This window comes from Anomaloglossus baeobatrachus, chromosome 7 (assembly GCF_048569485.1).
Source record: "Anomaloglossus baeobatrachus isolate aAnoBae1 chromosome 7, aAnoBae1.hap1, whole genome shotgun sequence".
NCBI lineage: Eukaryota > Metazoa > Chordata > Amphibia > Anura > Aromobatidae > Anomaloglossus > Anomaloglossus baeobatrachus.
The window spans coordinates 198,480,954-198,493,398 of NC_134359.1; the positions used below are offsets into that span (position 1 = coordinate 198,480,954).

General features: G+C 42.0%; 18 non-coding genes across 18 annotated transcripts; all 18 read left to right on the plus strand.

The window, feature by feature from the left end:
• Positions 1–124: 124 nt before the first annotated feature.
• Positions 125–206, plus strand: TRNAS-GCU (transfer RNA serine (anticodon GCU)). Its single transcript has one exon. It is a non-coding gene; the product is annotated as a tRNA-Ser (tRNA).
• Positions 207–810: 604 nt separating this feature from the next.
• TRNAS-GCU (transfer RNA serine (anticodon GCU)) lies at positions 811–892 on the plus strand. The gene has a single exon. It is a non-coding gene; the product is annotated as a tRNA-Ser (tRNA).
• Positions 893–1,496: 604 nt separating this feature from the next.
• TRNAS-GCU (transfer RNA serine (anticodon GCU)) lies at positions 1,497–1,578 on the plus strand. Its single transcript has one exon. It is a non-coding gene; the product is annotated as a tRNA-Ser (tRNA).
• Positions 1,579–2,182: 604 nt separating this feature from the next.
• TRNAS-GCU (transfer RNA serine (anticodon GCU)) lies at positions 2,183–2,264 on the plus strand. The gene has a single exon. It is a non-coding gene; the product is annotated as a tRNA-Ser (tRNA).
• Positions 2,265–2,868: 604 nt separating this feature from the next.
• On the plus strand, positions 2,869–2,950 carry TRNAS-GCU (transfer RNA serine (anticodon GCU)). The gene has a single exon. It is a non-coding gene; the product is annotated as a tRNA-Ser (tRNA).
• Positions 2,951–3,554: 604 nt separating this feature from the next.
• TRNAS-GCU (transfer RNA serine (anticodon GCU)) lies at positions 3,555–3,636 on the plus strand. Its single transcript has one exon. It is a non-coding gene; the product is annotated as a tRNA-Ser (tRNA).
• Positions 3,637–4,240: 604 nt separating this feature from the next.
• TRNAS-GCU (transfer RNA serine (anticodon GCU)) lies at positions 4,241–4,322 on the plus strand. Its single transcript has one exon. It is a non-coding gene; the product is annotated as a tRNA-Ser (tRNA).
• A 604-nt stretch (positions 4,323–4,926) lies between these two features.
• TRNAS-GCU (transfer RNA serine (anticodon GCU)) lies at positions 4,927–5,008 on the plus strand. Its single transcript has one exon. It is a non-coding gene; the product is annotated as a tRNA-Ser (tRNA).
• Positions 5,009–5,612: 604 nt separating this feature from the next.
• Positions 5,613–5,694, plus strand: TRNAS-GCU (transfer RNA serine (anticodon GCU)). Its single transcript has one exon. It is a non-coding gene; the product is annotated as a tRNA-Ser (tRNA).
• A 604-nt stretch (positions 5,695–6,298) lies between these two features.
• Positions 6,299–6,380, plus strand: TRNAS-GCU (transfer RNA serine (anticodon GCU)). Its single transcript has one exon. It is a non-coding gene; the product is annotated as a tRNA-Ser (tRNA).
• A 604-nt stretch (positions 6,381–6,984) lies between these two features.
• On the plus strand, positions 6,985–7,066 carry TRNAS-GCU (transfer RNA serine (anticodon GCU)). Its single transcript has one exon. It is a non-coding gene; the product is annotated as a tRNA-Ser (tRNA).
• Positions 7,067–7,670: 604 nt separating this feature from the next.
• On the plus strand, positions 7,671–7,752 carry TRNAS-GCU (transfer RNA serine (anticodon GCU)). Its single transcript has one exon. It is a non-coding gene; the product is annotated as a tRNA-Ser (tRNA).
• A 604-nt stretch (positions 7,753–8,356) lies between these two features.
• TRNAS-GCU (transfer RNA serine (anticodon GCU)) lies at positions 8,357–8,438 on the plus strand. The gene has a single exon. It is a non-coding gene; the product is annotated as a tRNA-Ser (tRNA).
• A 604-nt stretch (positions 8,439–9,042) lies between these two features.
• TRNAS-GCU (transfer RNA serine (anticodon GCU)) lies at positions 9,043–9,124 on the plus strand. Its single transcript has one exon. It is a non-coding gene; the product is annotated as a tRNA-Ser (tRNA).
• Positions 9,125–9,728: 604 nt separating this feature from the next.
• On the plus strand, positions 9,729–9,810 carry TRNAS-GCU (transfer RNA serine (anticodon GCU)). Its single transcript has one exon. It is a non-coding gene; the product is annotated as a tRNA-Ser (tRNA).
• A 604-nt stretch (positions 9,811–10,414) lies between these two features.
• Positions 10,415–10,496, plus strand: TRNAS-GCU (transfer RNA serine (anticodon GCU)). Its single transcript has one exon. It is a non-coding gene; the product is annotated as a tRNA-Ser (tRNA).
• Positions 10,497–11,100: 604 nt separating this feature from the next.
• Positions 11,101–11,182, plus strand: TRNAS-GCU (transfer RNA serine (anticodon GCU)). The gene has a single exon. It is a non-coding gene; the product is annotated as a tRNA-Ser (tRNA).
• A 604-nt stretch (positions 11,183–11,786) lies between these two features.
• On the plus strand, positions 11,787–11,868 carry TRNAS-GCU (transfer RNA serine (anticodon GCU)). The gene has a single exon. It is a non-coding gene; the product is annotated as a tRNA-Ser (tRNA).
• Positions 11,869–12,445: the final 577 nt, after the last annotated feature.

Sequence of the window (12,445 nt, forward strand, 5' to 3'; positions counted from 1 at the left end):
GTTTTCTTGCCCTTTCACTGTTCAAGAAGACTGCTATCAAACTTTTCTAGCAGGGAGAGATAGACTGATAGACTGGTCAAAATCCTCATCAGATCATATCACCTGATTTCAGGTTTGTCATGTAGACGAGGTGGCCGAGTGGTTAAGGCGATGGACTGCTAATCCATTGTGCTCTGCATGCATGGGTTCGAATCCCATCCTCGTCGGTTTAATCTCCTTCTTCCGTGTTGAAAAGCTTAGTTTCCATTTAGAACCCAGGTGGTGGATATTTGACCTTCTCAAATCTCTGAGATAGTGCAATGAAGGATTCATAAATCTGTGCTGTCTAAGTGCATATAAAAGAGAAGACGTCATCCGATGTAGGATTGCATCAGGCATGCCAAATAAAAACGGTGGGTTTTATTTTGCCAGATTGAGCATTGGTTTATGACTGGTAAGGATTGCCTTAGTCCAACTCCAGACACCAGACAATGAAGGAGAAGAGATAAGGCCCACTCCGTTAGAGGCCAACTTAAAATCTTCAGTGAAAAAGCAAAGACTCATCAAAATGCTCTTCAGATCTTATGGTCTGGTTTCTACGTTTTTGGGCAGAGAAGTTGGCTGTGAAGTTCAGGTGATGCATTAACAATACAGTCTATGGATTGAGCTGTTTATGCATGGTTTTGACTTCCATCTTTGTTCTTGTTGTTTTCTTGCCCTTTCACTGTTCAAGAAGACTGCTATCAAACTTTTCTAGCAGGGAGAGATAGACTGATAGACTGGTCAAAATCCTCATCAGATCATATCACCTGATTTCAGGTTTGTCATGTAGACGAGGTGGCCGAGTGGTTAAGGCGATGGACTGCTAATCCATTGTGCTCTGCATGCATGGGTTCGAATCCCATCCTCGTCGGTTTAATCTCCTTCTTCCGTGTTGAAAAGCTTAGTTTCCATTTAGAACCCAGGTGGTGGATATTTGACCTTCTCAAATCTCTGAGATAGTGCAATGAAGGATTCATAAATCTGTGCTGTCTAAGTGCATATAAAAGAGAAGACGTCATCCGATGTAGGATTGCATCAGGCATGCCAAATAAAAACGGTGGGTTTTATTTTGCCAGATTGAGCATTGGTTTATGACTGGTAAGGATTGCCTTAGTCCAACTCCAGACACCAGACAATGAAGGAGAAGAGATAAGGCCCACTCCGTTAGAGGCCAACTTAAAATCTTCAGTGAAAAAGCAAAGACTCATCAAAATGCTCTTCAGATCTTATGGTCTGGTTTCTACGTTTTTGGGCAGAGAAGTTGGCTGTGAAGTTCAGGTGATGCATTAACAATACAGTCTATGGATTGAGCTGTTTATGCATGGTTTTGACTTCCATCTTTGTTCTTGTTGTTTTCTTGCCCTTTCACTGTTCAAGAAGACTGCTATCAAACTTTTCTAGCAGGGAGAGATAGACTGATAGACTGGTCAAAATCCTCATCAGATCATATCACCTGATTTCAGGTTTGTCATGTAGACGAGGTGGCCGAGTGGTTAAGGCGATGGACTGCTAATCCATTGTGCTCTGCATGCATGGGTTCGAATCCCATCCTCGTCGGTTTAATCTCCTTCTTCCGTGTTGAAAAGCTTAGTTTCCATTTAGAACCCAGGTGGTGGATATTTGACCTTCTCAAATCTCTGAGATAGTGCAATGAAGGATTCATAAATCTGTGCTGTCTAAGTGCATATAAAAGAGAAGACGTCATCCGATGTAGGATTGCATCAGGCATGCCAAATAAAAACGGTGGGTTTTATTTTGCCAGATTGAGCATTGGTTTATGACTGGTAAGGATTGCCTTAGTCCAACTCCAGACACCAGACAATGAAGGAGAAGAGATAAGGCCCACTCCGTTAGAGGCCAACTTAAAATCTTCAGTGAAAAAGCAAAGACTCATCAAAATGCTCTTCAGATCTTATGGTCTGGTTTCTACGTTTTTGGGCAGAGAAGTTGGCTGTGAAGTTCAGGTGATGCATTAACAATACAGTCTATGGATTGAGCTGTTTATGCATGGTTTTGACTTCCATCTTTGTTCTTGTTGTTTTCTTGCCCTTTCACTGTTCAAGAAGACTGCTATCAAACTTTTCTAGCAGGGAGAGATAGACTGATAGACTGGTCAAAATCCTCATCAGATCATATCACCTGATTTCAGGTTTGTCATGTAGACGAGGTGGCCGAGTGGTTAAGGCGATGGACTGCTAATCCATTGTGCTCTGCATGCATGGGTTCGAATCCCATCCTCGTCGGTTTAATCTCCTTCTTCCGTGTTGAAAAGCTTAGTTTCCATTTAGAACCCAGGTGGTGGATATTTGACCTTCTCAAATCTCTGAGATAGTGCAATGAAGGATTCATAAATCTGTGCTGTCTAAGTGCATATAAAAGAGAAGACGTCATCCGATGTAGGATTGCATCAGGCATGCCAAATAAAAACGGTGGGTTTTATTTTGCCAGATTGAGCATTGGTTTATGACTGGTAATGATTGCCTTAGTCCAACTCCAGACACCAGACAATGAAGGAGAAGAGATAAGGCCCACTCCGTTAGAGGCCAACTTAAAATCTTCAGTGAAAAAGCAAAGACTCATCAAAATGCTCTTCAGATCTTATGGTCTGGTTTCTACGTTTTTGGGCAGAGAAGTTGGCTGTGAAGTTCAGGTGATGCATTAACAATACAGTCTATGGATTGAGCTGTTTATGCATGGTTTTGACTTCCATCTTTGTTCTTGTTGTTTTCTTGCCCTTTCACTGTTCAAGAAGACTGCTATCAAACTTTTCTAGCAGGGAGAGATAGACTGATAGACTGGTCAAAATCCTCATCAGATCATATCACCTGATTTCAGGTTTGTCATGTAGACGAGGTGGCCGAGTGGTTAAGGCGATGGACTGCTAATCCATTGTGCTCTGCATGCATGGGTTCGAATCCCATCCTCGTCGGTTTAATCTCCTTCTTCCGTGTTGAAAAGCTTAGTTTCCATTTAGAACCCAGGTGGTGGATATTTGACCTTCTCAAATCTCTGAGATAGTGCAATGAAGGATTCATAAATCTGTGCTGTCTAAGTGCATATAAAAGAGAAGACGTCATCCGATGTAGGATTGCATCAGGCATGCCAAATAAAAACGGTGGGTTTTATTTTGCCAGATTGAGCATTGGTTTATGACTGGTAAGGATTGCCTTAGTCCAACTCCAGACACCAGACAATGAAGGAGAAGAGATAAGGCCCACTCCGTTAGAGGCCAACTTAAAATCTTCAGTGAAAAAGCAAAGACTCATCAAAATGCTCTTCAGATCTTATGGTCTGGTTTCTACGTTTTTGGGCAGAGAAGTTGGCTGTGAAGTTCAGGTGATGCATTAACAATACAGTCTATGGATTGAGCTGTTTATGCATGGTTTTGACTTCCATCTTTGTTCTTGTTGTTTTCTTGCCCTTTCACTGTTCAAGAAGACTGCTATCAAACTTTTCTAGCAGGGAGAGATAGACTGATAGACTGGTCAAAATCCTCATCAGATCATATCACCTGATTTCAGGTTTGTCATGTAGACGAGGTGGCCGAGTGGTTAAGGCGATGGACTGCTAATCCATTGTGCTCTGCATGCATGGGTTCGAATCCCATCCTCGTCGGTTTAATCTCCTTCTTCCGTGTTGAAAAGCTTAGTTTCCATTTAGAACCCAGGTGGTGGATATTTGACCTTCTCAAATCTCTGAGATAGTGCAATGAAGGATTCATAAATCTGTGCTGTCTAAGTGCATATAAAAGAGAAGACGTCATCCGATGTAGGATTGCATCAGGCATGCCAAATAAAAACGGTGGGTTTTATTTTGCCAGATTGAGCATTGGTTTATGACTGGTAAGGATTGCCTTAGTCCAACTCCAGACACCAGACAATGAAGGAGAAGAGATAAGGCCCACTCCGTTAGAGGCCAACTTAAAATCTTCAGTGAAAAAGCAAAGACTCATCAAAATGCTCTTCAGATCTTATGGTCTGGTTTCTACGTTTTTGGGCAGAGAAGTTGGCTGTGAAGTTCAGGTGATGCATTAACAATACAGTCTATGGATTGAGCTGTTTATGCATGGTTTTGACTTCCATCTTTGTTCTTGTTGTTTTCTTGCCCTTTCACTGTTCAAGAAGACTGCTATCAAACTTTTCTAGCAGGGAGAGATAGACTGATAGACTGGTCAAAATCCTCATCAGATCATATCACCTGATTTCAGGTTTGTCATGTAGACGAGGTGGCCGAGTGGTTAAGGCGATGGACTGCTAATCCATTGTGCTCTGCATGCATGGGTTCGAATCCCATCCTCGTCGGTTTAATCTCCTTCTTCCGTGTTGAAAAGCTTAGTTTCCATTTAGAACCCAGGTGGTGGATATTTGACCTTCTCAAATCTCTGAGATAGTGCAATGAAGGATTCATAAATCTGTGCTGTCTAAGTGCATATAAAAGAGAAGACGTCATCCGATGTAGGATTGCATCAGGCATGCCAAATAAAAACGGTGGGTTTTATTTTGCCAGATTGAGCATTGGTTTATGACTGGTAAGGATTGCCTTAGTCCAACTCCAGACACCAGACAATGAAGGAGAAGAGATAAGGCCCACTCCGTTAGAGGCCAACTTAAAATCTTCAGTGAAAAAGCAAAGACTCATCAAAATGCTCTTCAGATCTTATGGTCTGGTTTCTACGTTTTTGGGCAGAGAAGTTGGCTGTGAAGTTCAGGTGATGCATTAACAATACAGTCTATGGATTGAGCTGTTTATGCATGGTTTTGACTTCCATCTTTGTTCTTGTTGTTTTCTTGCCCTTTCACTGTTCAAGAAGACTGCTATCAAACTTTTCTAGCAGGGAGAGATAGACTGATAGACTGGTCAAAATCCTCATCAGATCATATCACCTGATTTCAGGTTTGTCATGTAGACGAGGTGGCCGAGTGGTTAAGGCGATGGACTGCTAATCCATTGTGCTCTGCATGCATGGGTTCGAATCCCATCCTCGTCGGTTTAATCTCCTTCTTCCGTGTTGAAAAGCTTAGTTTCCATTTAGAACCCAGGTGGTGGATATTTGACCTTCTCAAATCTCTGAGATAGTGCAATGAAGGATTCATAAATCTGTGCTGTCTAAGTGCATATAAAAGAGAAGACGTCATCCGATGTAGGATTGCATCAGGCATGCCAAATAAAAACGGTGGGTTTTATTTTGCCAGATTGAGCATTGGTTTATGACTGGTAAGGATTGCCTTAGTCCAACTCCAGACACCAGACAATGAAGGAGAAGAGATAAGGCCCACTCCGTTAGAGGCCAACTTAAAATCTTCAGTGAAAAAGCAAAGACTCATCAAAATGCTCTTCAGATCTTATGGTCTGGTTTCTACGTTTTTGGGCAGAGAAGTTGGCTGTGAAGTTCAGGTGATGCATTAACAATACAGTCTATGGATTGAGCTGTTTATGCATGGTTTTGACTTCCATCTTTGTTCTTGTTGTTTTCTTGCCCTTTCACTGTTCAAGAAGACTGCTATCAAACTTTTCTAGCAGGGAGAGATAGACTGATAGACTGGTCAAAATCCTCATCAGATCATATCACCTGATTTCAGGTTTGTCATGTAGACGAGGTGGCCGAGTGGTTAAGGCGATGGACTGCTAATCCATTGTGCTCTGCATGCATGGGTTCGAATCCCATCCTCGTCGGTTTAATCTCCTTCTTCCGTGTTGAAAAGCTTAGTTTCCATTTAGAACCCAGGTGGTGGATATTTGACCTTCTCAAATCTCTGAGATAGTGCAATGAAGGATTCATAAATCTGTGCTGTCTAAGTGCATATAAAAGAGAAGACGTCATCCGATGTAGGATTGCATCAGGCATGCCAAATAAAAACGGTGGGTTTTATTTTGCCAGATTGAGCATTGGTTTATGACTGGTAAGGATTGCCTTAGTCCAACTCCAGACACCAGACAATGAAGGAGAAGAGATAAGGCCCACTCCGTTAGAGGCCAACTTAAAATCTTCAGTGAAAAAGCAAAGACTCATCAAAATGCTCTTCAGATCTTATGGTCTGGTTTCTACGTTTTTGGGCAGAGAAGTTGGCTGTGAAGTTCAGGTGATGCATTAACAATACAGTCTATGGATTGAGCTGTTTATGCATGGTTTTGACTTCCATCTTTGTTCTTGTTGTTTTCTTGCCCTTTCACTGTTCAAGAAGACTGCTATCAAACTTTTCTAGCAGGGAGAGATAGACTGATAGACTGGTCAAAATCCTCATCAGATCATATCACCTGATTTCAGGTTTGTCATGTAGACGAGGTGGCCGAGTGGTTAAGGCGATGGACTGCTAATCCATTGTGCTCTGCATGCATGGGTTCGAATCCCATCCTCGTCGGTTTAATCTCCTTCTTCCGTGTTGAAAAGCTTAGTTTCCATTTAGAACCCAGGTGGTGGATATTTGACCTTCTCAAATCTCTGAGATAGTGCAATGAAGGATTCATAAATCTGTGCTGTCTAAGTGCATATAAAAGAGAAGACGTCATCCGATGTAGGATTGCATCAGGCATGCCAAATAAAAACGGTGGGTTTTATTTTGCCAGATTGAGCATTGGTTTATGACTGGTAAGGATTGCCTTAGTCCAACTCCAGACACCAGACAATGAAGGAGAAGAGATAAGGCCCACTCCGTTAGAGGCCAACTTAAAATCTTCAGTGAAAAAGCAAAGACTCATCAAAATGCTCTTCAGATCTTATGGTCTGGTTTCTACGTTTTTGGGCAGAGAAGTTGGCTGTGAAGTTCAGGTGATGCATTAACAATACAGTCTATGGATTGAGCTGTTTATGCATGGTTTTGACTTCCATCTTTGTTCTTGTTGTTTTCTTGCCCTTTCACTGTTCAAGAAGACTGCTATCAAACTTTTCTAGCAGGGAGAGATAGACTGATAGACTGGTCAAAATCCTCATCAGATCATATCACCTGATTTCAGGTTTGTCATGTAGACGAGGTGGCCGAGTGGTTAAGGCGATGGACTGCTAATCCATTGTGCTCTGCATGCATGGGTTCGAATCCCATCCTCGTCGGTTTAATCTCCTTCTTCCGTGTTGAAAAGCTTAGTTTCCATTTAGAACCCAGGTGGTGGATATTTGACCTTCTCAAATCTCTGAGATAGTGCAATGAAGGATTCATAAATCTGTGCTGTCTAAGTGCATATAAAAGAGAAGACGTCATCCGATGTAGGATTGCATCAGGCATGCCAAATAAAAACGGTGGGTTTTATTTTGCCAGATTGAGCATTGGTTTATGACTGGTAAGGATTGCCTTAGTCCAACTCCAGACACCAGACAATGAAGGAGAAGAGATAAGGCCCACTCCGTTAGAGGCCAACTTAAAATCTTCAGTGAAAAAGCAAAGACTCATCAAAATGCTCTTCAGATCTTATGGTCTGGTTTCTACGTTTTTGGGCAGAGAAGTTGGCTGTGAAGTTCAGGTGATGCATTAACAATACAGTCTATGGATTGAGCTGTTTATGCATGGTTTTGACTTCCATCTTTGTTCTTGTTGTTTTCTTGCCCTTTCACTGTTCAAGAAGACTGCTATCAAACTTTTCTAGCAGGGAGAGATAGACTGATAGACTGGTCAAAATCCTCATCAGATCATATCACCTGATTTCAGGTTTGTCATGTAGACGAGGTGGCCGAGTGGTTAAGGCGATGGACTGCTAATCCATTGTGCTCTGCATGCATGGGTTCGAATCCCATCCTCGTCGGTTTAATCTCCTTCTTCCGTGTTGAAAAGCTTAGTTTCCATTTAGAACCCAGGTGGTGGATATTTGACCTTCTCAAATCTCTGAGATAGTGCAATGAAGGATTCATAAATCTGTGCTGTCTAAGTGCATATAAAAGAGAAGACGTCATCCGATGTAGGATTGCATCAGGCATGCCAAATAAAAACGGTGGGTTTTATTTTGCCAGATTGAGCATTGGTTTATGACTGGTAAGGATTGCCTTAGTCCAACTCCAGACACCAGACAATGAAGGAGAAGAGATAAGGCCCACTCCGTTAGAGGCCAACTTAAAATCTTCAGTGGAAAAGCAAAGACTCATCAAAATGCTCTTCAGATCTTATGGTCTGGTTTCTACGTTTTTGGGCAGAGAAGTTGGCTGTGAAGTTCAGGTGATGCATTAACAATACAGTCTATGGATTGAGCTGTTTATGCATGGTTTTGACTTCCATCTTTGTTCTTGTTGTTTTCTTGCCCTTTCACTGTTCAAGAAGACTGCTATCAAAGTTTTCTAGCAGGGAGAGATAGACTGATAGACTGGTCAAAATCCTCATCAGATCATATCACCTGATTTCAGGTTTGTCATGTAGACGAGGTGGCCGAGTGGTTAAGGCGATGGACTGCTAATCCATTGTGCTCTGCATGCATGGGTTCGAATCCCATCCTCGTCGGTTTAATCTCCTTCTTCCGTGTTGAAAAGCTTAGTTTCCATTTAGAACCCAGGTGGTGGATATTTGACCTTCTCAAATCTCTGAGATAGTGCAATGAAGGATTCATAAATCTGTGCTGTCTAAGTGCATATAAAAGAGAAGACGTCATCCGATGTAGGATTGCATCAGGCATGCCAAATAAAAACGGTGGGTTTTATTTTGCCAGATTGAGCATTGGTTTATGACTGGTAAGGATTGCCTTAGTCCAACTCCAGACACCAGACAATGAAGGAGAAGAGATAAGGCCCACTCCGTTAGAGGCCAACTTAAAATCTTCAGTGAAAAAGCAAAGACTCATCAAAATGCTCTTCAGATCTTATGGTCTGGTTTCTACGTTTTTGGGCAGAGAAGTTGGCTGTGAAGTTCAGGTGATGCATTAACAATACAGTCTATGGATTGAGCTGTTTATGCATGGTTTTGACTTCCATCTTTGTTCTTGTTGTTTTCTTGCCCTTTCACTGTTCAAGAAGACTGCTATCAAACTTTTCTAGCAGGGAGAGATAGACTGATAGACTGGTCAAAATCCTCATCAGATCATATCACCTGATTTCAGGTTTGTCATGTAGACGAGGTGGCCGAGTGGTTAAGGCGATGGACTGCTAATCCATTGTGCTCTGCATGCATGGGTTCGAATCCCATCCTCGTCGGTTTAATCTCCTTCTTCCGTGTTGAAAAGCTTAGTTTCCATTTAGAACCCAGGTGGTGGATATTTGACCTTCTCAAATCTCTGAGATAGTGCAATGAAGGATTCATAAATCTGTGCTGTCTAAGTGCATATAAAAGAGAAGACGTCATCCGATGTAGGATTGCATCAGGCATGCCAAATAAAAACGGTGGGTTTTATTTTGCCAGATTGAGCATTGGTTTATGACTGGTAAGGATTGCCTTAGTCCAACTCCAGACACCAGACAATGAAGGAGAAGAGATAAGGCCCACTCCGTTAGAGGCCAACTTAAAATCTTCAGTGAAAAAGCAAAGACTCATCAAAATGCTCTTCAGATCTTATGGTCTGGTTTCTACGTTTTTGGGCAGAGAAGTTGGCTGTGAAGTTCAGGTGATGCATTAACAATACAGTCTATGGATTGAGCTGTTTATGCATGGTTTTGACTTCCATCTTTGTTCTTGTTGTTTTCTTGCCCTTTCACTGTTCAAGAAGACTGCTATCAAACTTTTCTAGCAGGGAGAGATAGACTGATAGACTGGTCAAAATCCTCATCAGATCATATCACCTGATTTCAGGTTTGTCATGTAGACGAGGTGGCCGAGTGGTTAAGGCGATGGACTGCTAATCCATTGTGCTCTGCATGCATGGGTTCGAATCCCATCCTCGTCGGTTTAATCTCCTTCTTCCGTGTTGAAAAGCTTAGTTTCCATTTAGAACCCAGGTGGTGGATATTTGACCTTCTCAAATCTCTGAGATAGTGCAATGAAGGATTCATAAATCTGTGCTGTCTAAGTGCATATAAAAGAGAAGACGTCATCCGATGTAGGATTGCATCAGGCATGCCAAATAAAAACGGTGGGTTTTATTTTGCCAGATTGAGCATTGGTTTATGACTGGTAAGGATTGCCTTAGTCCAACTCCAGACACCAGACAATGAAGGAGAAGAGATAAGGCCCACTCCGTTAGAGGCCAACTTAAAATCTTCAGTGAAAAAGCAAAGACTCATCAAAATGCTCTTCAGATCTTATGGTCTGGTTTCTACGTTTTTGGGCAGAGAAGTTGGCTGTGAAGTTCAGGTGATGCATTAACAATACAGTCTATGGATTGAGCTGTTTATGCATGGTTTTGACTTCCATCTTTGTTCTTGTTGTTTTCTTGCCCTTTCACTGTTCAAGAAGACTGCTATCAAACTTTTCTAGCAGGGAGAGATAGACTGATAGACTGGTCAAAATCCTCATCAGATCATATCACCTGATTTCAGGTTTGTCATGTAGACGAGGTGGCCGAGTGGTTAAGGCGATGGACTGCTAATCCATTGTGCTCTGCATGCATGGGTTCGAATCCCATCCTCGTCGGTTTAATCTCCTTCTTCCGTGTTGAAAAGCTTAGTTTCCATTTAGAACCCAGGTGGTGGATATTTGACCTTCTCAAATCTCTGAGATAGTGCAATGAAGGATTCATAAATCTGTGCTGTCTAAGTGCATATAAAAGAGAAGACGTCATCCGATGTAGGATTGCATCAGGCATGCCAAATAAAAACGGTGGGTTTTATTTTGCCAGATTGAGCATTGGTTTATGACTGGTAAGGATTGCCTTAGTCCAACTCCAGACACCAGACAATGAAGGAGAAGAGATAAGGCCCACTCCGTTAGAGGCCAACTTAAAATCTTCAGTGAAAAAGCAAAGACTCATCAAAATGCTCTTCAGATCTTATGGTCTGGTTTCTACGTTTTTGGGCAGAGAAGTTGGCTGTGAAGTTCAGGTGATGCATTAACAATACAGTCTATGGATTGAGCTGTTTATGCATGGTTTTGACTTCCATCTTTGTTCTTGTTGTTTTCTTGCCCTTTCACTGTTCAAGAAGACTGCTATCAAACTTTTCTAGCAGGGAGAGATAGACTGATAGACTGGTCAAAATCCTCATCAGATCATATCACCTGATTTCAGGTTTGTCATGTAGACGAGGTGGCCGAGTGGTTAAGGCGATGGACTGCTAATCCATTGTGCTCTGCATGCATGGGTTCGAATCCCATCCTCGTCGGTTTAATCTCCTTCTTCCGTGTTGAAAAGCTTAGTTTCCATTTAGAACCCAGGTGGTGGATATTTGACCTTCTCAAATCTCTGAGATAGTGCAATGAAGGATTCATAAATCTGTGCTGTCTAAGTGCATATAAAAGAGAAGACGTCATCCGATGTAGGATTGCATCAGGCATGCCAAATAAAAACGGTGGGTTTTATTTTGCCAGATTGAGCATTGGTTTATGACTGGTAAGGATTGCCTTAGTCCAACTCCAGATACCAGACAATGAAGGAGAAGAGATAAGGCCCACTCCGTTAGAGGCCAACTTAAAATCTTCAGTGAAAAAGCAAAGACTCATCAAAATGCTCTTCAGATCTTATGGTCTGGTTTCTACGTTTTTGGGCAGAGAAGTTGGCTGTGAAGTTCAGGTGATGCATTAACAATACAGTCTATGGATTGAGCTGTTTATGCATGGTTTTGACTTCCATCTTTGTTCTTGTTGTTTTCTTGCCCTTTCACTGTTCAAGAAGACTGCTATCAAACTTTTCTAGCAGGGAGAGATAGACTGATAGACTGGTCAAAATCCTCATCAGATCATATCACCTGATTTCAGGTTTGTCATGTAGACGAGGTGGCCGAGTGGTTAAGGCGATGGACTGCTAATCCATTGTGCTCTGCATGCATGGGTTCGAATCCCATCCTCGTCGGTTTAATCTCCTTCTTCCGTGTTGAAAAGCTTAGTTTCCATTTAGAACCCAGGTGGTGGATATTTGACCTTCTCAAATCTCTGAGATAGTGCAATGAAGGATTCATAAATCTGTGCTGTCTAAGTGCATATAAAAGAGAAGACGTCATCCGATGTAGGATTGCATCAGGCATGCCAAATAAAAACGGTGGGTTTTATTTTGCCAGATTGAGCATTGGTTTATGACTGGTAAGGATTGCCTTAGTCCAACTCCAGACACCAGACAATGAAGGAGAAGAGATAAGGCCCACTCCGTTAGAGGCCAACTTAAAATCTTCAGTGAAAAAGCAAAGACTCATCAAAATGCTCTTCAGATCTTATGGTCTGGTTTCTACGTTTTTGGGCAGAGAAGTTGGCTGTGAAGTTCAGGTGATGCATTAACAATACAGTCTATGGATTGAGCTGTTTATGCATGGTTTTGACTTCCATCTTTGTTCTTGTTGTTTTCTTGCCCTTTCACTGTTCAAGAAGACTGCTATCAAACTTTTCTAGCAGGGAGAGATAGACTGATAGACTGGTCAAAATCCTCATCAGATCAT